General features: G+C 39.1%; 1 protein-coding gene across 2 annotated transcripts in view; it reads right to left on the bottom strand.

The window, feature by feature from the left end:
• The window catches only part of cdkal1 (CDK5 regulatory subunit associated protein 1-like 1), a 292,036-nt gene that overhangs the window by 244,456 nt on the left and 41,580 nt on the right, over positions 1 to 6,000 (bottom strand). The window lies entirely within an intron of this gene.

Raw genomic sequence — 6,000 nt, 5'->3', positions numbered from 1 at the left:
ACTCCATAGTAACCCTATTCATTTTGCTGTGAGCATCACTGACGTGGTCAAGCTGAGTTATAATATTGATCAAGGAGGTTCATTGTTTACCTTAGGACCAGCATCTGTGACAAAACAACTTCAACTCACAGGACCACTTACTAACTTTTCCTGAGCTTTCAACTGCATCTGTCTTGCATTTACAATTGCCTATTCTAGGTCTTCTGTTGTTAATTGACAAATAGTGTCCTTGAGTGTCTTACATAGCTTCCAGAATTTGACAAAAAAAATGGATGAATAATAAACAACCACCTATGTTTGAATTATAAAAACAAACGGCCTATTTTGACATTACAAATGACTTAAACTAAGAAAATTTAAACATATGTTTAAATGACACCCACACACACCCACCCACCCCCACACACACTTTCCGGACCAAGGACATTGATTAAATTATTTACAATGAAACACAAATAAAGTTAAAAGTCTTTACTATCGTTCCTATTCTGACTGAACAATCAATAGCTTAGTTGCACATGCAGACTTGCATGAGTTAGAAAATTGTTCATTGTACAGGTGCATATGGACCGTTATAATGTAATTTAACCAATGTAATGATCCACTTTTGAATGGACTGTGTCCTCTCTGATTAAGAGTAGAAAAATATTGGGCTAATGACAATGCATTGATCATGAGCCTATAACAAAATTGGTCTGATTATCCATTGTTTTTAAATGTACTGAGTGGCATTTTTTCTGCCTTTTCCTGTTCACGGTCCGTGATGGGAGTGCTACTTTGTGAATGAATGGCGTCATTCAAGAGCCGGACCTGATTGGTCCTGGTTAGTCAACCAAACTATTTAAGGCTATGGTTGAGGTGAATGTGTGAATTTACCTGATGAAGCTCTGAGACCAAAACATTGTATTTTTTCTAAATAAATTATTGCTTGCGTAATGGTCAGTGTGCGGGACTCTTCTCTAAGCTTTTGATCTGCTACTTTTGATCATATCCTACGCACCTGCCCGACAAAAGAGGTGTGCAAAAAAGCTTTCTTATGTTGCAATGAATTAGAAAATAAAAGATCTATTGCAGTAGGGGTTCCCTGGAATAGTCGAATATTCGATGCTTCGATCGAAGGAGCCTGATTCAACTTCCAATCTCACAGTTGAATCTTTGCAGAGGTGTTAGGAAACGAGGATCATGTCATTTTGGCTATATGGACGTGCTCAATGTCTGATTTTACATAGAACTACCTGTTTTCTCCCAATAAGTTAAAATACAGCCTATTATGATATAAATATCAACATATAATGCTGTAAATAATATATTGAAAAGAAAGAAACAAATGCGTGAATAGTGCGTGAATAAATCAAACCGCCCCATGACAGATTTAAGTTTCACTTTCCATGATCCATGACCGATGGAGGAGCATCTTGGCGGCAGGGATTTCAATCTTTAACTGAAAATGTGTGGGAAAATAAAATCTAAAGTGTTGGTGCACTTTGAAATAGTAAAAGATGATCCCAAAAACGTAAGATGCAAGTTGTGTTGTCCACATGAGTACCCTCACTTTTTACTGCGTACTGCCACCTCCTGCGTAGTACGCACCCCTAAAAAAAAAAAAAAAAAGTGTAAATGAGTCTCTCACATAACAGCTCAACGCTGAGAAAACAGAGCTAAAAATGTGCTTGTTAACATTGATAATTGTACTGGATAAACATATTATTGTAACCATGAAGGATGGAATGGCCACTGTGCCATCGTCCGATACAGGAGCTCAGCTGTGATCCAGTGCTCAGCCCACTGCATCCGCCCCAATGATAACCAAATCACGCACACTAGAACGGCAAGCCGCGGCGTTATATGCCGGGTGAAGCAGAGACAACATTTGCGTTTGTGGCAGAAAAACATTATGCCAAGAGATTGTAAATGAAGCACGCTTCTAACCATTTTCAATTAATCTTCTACACCCTTGCACCACTTATTAATGTCAAAAAAGACCAAAAAGTAATTTCACAACTAATTCACAATGTTATAAGGCATTACGTTTATATTGCATGTATATGAAACCACTTGTATAGGAACCACTTAATCTTTTAAAATGTGACAACACAGTAGTGCCTTGAGGTGTGTTTGATGATTGTATCTATCACACAGTAAGCAAGACTTAATAAAGTCTCATAAAAACAGTAGTACAGCTGTTTGTAGTAACAGCACGTCTTGTTAAAGCCTTAAAATAATGTAAGTCACAACAAAACACACACACACACACACACACACACGATTACTGGGAGTGGTCTCAGCTGTGTGGTTGCTGTCTCCTCTCTGTCCCGTGGGAAGCTATCCAGACCAACAATAACAAGCTCTACATCAATTTAACACACTCAAGACAGATACAAACATCTGCAAAACAATCCTATCTAGTCAGCACAACTTACCAGTACAGATACAAACTATAAACGAACTACAGCAAACAGTAAAACAAAAATATGCTAGTAACATGCCTTAGTTTCAAAGCTTCTTTTTGCTTTAAATAACCCTTAAATAATAATCATTGTTACAGGAATTACTGATCTCTATTTCCAGTCTATTGCTTTCCCTCTTCCTAATCCTGGATATAAATGCTATTATCAGAGACCGTTAAGACTTATTTCCGAATGTCTAGCCATTTAATCGCAACAGTACCAAAATCAACCTTAATCTAATCGCAAAGCAGTGCTGTTTCTGGCCGAACCTAATGCTTCATTTAAAGGTCCCATGGCATGAAAATTTCACTTTATGTGTTTTTTTAACATTAATATGAGTTCCCCCAGCCTGCCTATGGTCCCCAAGTGGCTAGAAATGGCGATAGATGTAAACCGAGCCCTGGGTATCATGTTCTGCCTTTGAGAAAATGAAAGCTCCGATGGGCCGATCTGGAATCTTCTCTTTATGTCGTCATAAGGGGAAAGGTTACCTCCCTTTTCTCTGTTTCGCCAGCCACCCACAGCTGCCCAGAGAATTTGGCCCACCCAAGAGGAAATAGAGCTACAACCGTGGCTGCAAGCTGGTCAAGGCCACACCCCCACCCTCCACCTTGCCCCGCCTCTCTCCTCCTCAATAGCATTTAAGGCTACAGACACAGAAATGGCACATCCTAGGGAAAGCTCATTGTGGGACTGGCTCTAGTGGCTGTAATTCTGCACCAAGGCTGAATTTCCAGAAACAGACTTCAGATACAGTATCAGGGGACCACTAAGGCCTATATAAAAGCATCCAAAAAGCAGCATGTCATAGGACCTTTAAGATAAAGAGCAAAACAAGCATTCTTCCTTTGAGTATTATGAGCACTTGTCTGGTGTAAAACATAATCTAGTTGCATCAATTTGCCTCAATGAATGTAGACATTGCTGTAAATCTCTTTCAAAATGCAAACAAAAACTCAATTGTGAGAGTTTTCTAGAACAAAGAAAAATGCAAGAAACTCTACACAGGCCTGATCTTAGAACCAGGACCTTACAGATCAAAGTAAAACCTTTTTTAATGAGTGGCAGACTCTGCTCTGACATCACTGGATATTTGAGATATTCAGGTCAAATACATTTAGCTCTGCTGCCTAATTTTCAGACAGTGCAAGCAATGTCTAATGATGCATTACAGGAACGTCACGAAAAAAGAAATCATACATCTCCACAGTTAACACCACAGAATTACTGCCTGGAAACACTCTTATTCTTCCATTAAAATCATTTAGAGAAATGCACTGACAATGGCTGTCACACCCTCAGTGACGGCTGCTTCTGCTAAGCGAACTTCATCTCATTAGAAACTTATCAAGCCATAACTGCTATCATCCATGTCACAAAAATGTATTATACTGGCTGTCATTAGCAGCAACTCAGACTTGGCCAAGCAGTGGTAATAATAATCTTAATGACGACTCAGAATCTAGAAGATGCAGAATTGTGCATTACTAAAAGCTAGATATTCATAATGTTGAAAAAAGAATGTGCAATTTGAACAAACTGTTACATAAAGCTAGCCTGGATGAGAGCAGAACTTAGCCCTGCCCACAACATTTGAGGTCGAGAAGTTCGGTCTGGACTTGAACCGTTGTGGGGCAACTATGCTCAAACCAGAGCTGTTTGGACCAATCAAATTGTCAGGGCAGGCTTTATACAATGGACAGATGATCAACAGTAATGTAATCAACCACGTCACCAAAGAGCGCTTGGGTTGAATTTGTTTACAACAAAGATGGCTGCCGCTGGAGAATTGAGATGTGTAGATTCTGCCATCGCGTCTGTTATAGAAGATATCGACAGCGCATTAATTTTAAAAGAGAAACAGAGAACCACGATCGAGGCATTTGTCAATAGGAAAGATGTTTTTGCCGCCCTTCCTACAACATACGTCACATACTCTGTTGCTCCGATTGGTTGTAGGTCTATCCAATTGAGTGCAGAGGCATTTTCTTTCCTGGTTCGGTTGAAACACGCCCCATAATCACAGCCCAATGGAGCAGTATCAGACTCATATTCTGACTAGAATCTGAGTATAGCGACGTCAGGCTAGCATAAGGCAGCTGGCAATGTAACTCTTAAAAGGAAGGCATTAAGCCACATAGACTGTATGCTGACAGTTTACAGTAGAGGTGTGGTAATGTAGCCTGGGGTAACCTTCAATGACTTAGCCTTAAGTACACATACTGTATATTCTACCACTGAAAAAAATGCTGCTATTAGGAAATCTGTATAAAGTTAAATTTGCATAAGATTTGCATAGGTATGGAGATGCAGCCAATGACAGGGTAGGGATTTGGCTATTTTTGCAAAACATGGCCATCAGGCAAGGCGTTGGTACAGAATGTGCACAAAAACTGTTGACTAATCTTTTATCTGATCAAGAAAGGTGAGACAAGCTGAGGTGTGTGCGTGCGTGCGTTTATAGCTGTGAAGGGCGTGAGAAGGAGGCTGCCGTTTTAAAGAAACACAATATGTAACATGAAGTACCCACAAAAGCAAAATAAATGAAATGTAAGAATATAACAACATTAAGAATGAAACAAAGCTAAATATGGTACAGCAATGTATGTTTGTAATTGTTGTCTTTAACTGCCTGGGTTTATCAGGTCAATCAGAAAATTGTATGATGATTTTACCAGTCCCCCTAATGTGTGTGATGAATAACTGTTTCTAATGACACAATTACTGCCTTTGCACAATTGTGGGACTTCTCAAAGAGAAACAATTTAATAAGGCTAATTTTCATTTTAGAAATTTTGAACTTAGCTTTATACCTACAAATACACACACCAGTGTAATAATAACTCTTTCACTCAGTCTGCAGTCCACAGATGAAAAGCCTGTTTTATATTTTATCCAATATAAGAATTATATTCCATTTGACCACAATAGCTGATCCCTAAATGTGTGTGTGTGTGTGTGTGTGTGTGTGTGTGTGTGTGTGTGTGTGTGTGTGTGTGTGTGTGTGTGTGTGTGTTTCTCCAATATAAATATAAGGAATTCCAGTACTCTCAAACAGTTGACCCCACTATACACAAAAGAAGAATTACTACTGACACAAATGACTAAATCAAATCCATGAGGTTTACTCATGTGTGTGCTTCTGTGTGAGTGTGTGTTTCTGTGATATTCACCCTAAATTTACCCTGCAACCAAATCATACAAGAGAGACTGGGATAGTAGAAAGACAACACCTGGGGTCAGTGTGTGTGTAACCATATACACAAGGTCATATATAACACATTTCAATCACACTACTCCCGATGGAGAGGAGGAGAAAGGGTTATGGGAGCAGGTGCATGCATCAAATAAGTATGGATGGAAAGATTGACAAAAGAAAGAACGAGTGAGAGCAAGGATCAGATGGCTGCTTGTGTATATCAAAAGAAAGACAAAAAGGATTAAAGGAATAGAGTCATTAAAGAGGGTCATCCTAAAACAGATGAATAAAAGGAGAAAGGTGAGTGTGAAGTGGAGGCAGGTGATAGTCAATACCCAAATGGGATTTAAGGAT

This window comes from Sander lucioperca, chromosome 10 (genome assembly GCF_008315115.2).
Source record: "Sander lucioperca isolate FBNREF2018 chromosome 10, SLUC_FBN_1.2, whole genome shotgun sequence".
Taxonomy (NCBI): Eukaryota; Metazoa; Chordata; class Actinopteri; order Perciformes; family Percidae; genus Sander; species Sander lucioperca.
The sequence above is the reverse complement of the archived record's forward strand: the minus strand, read 5'-3'. Positions and strand labels throughout refer to the sequence as shown.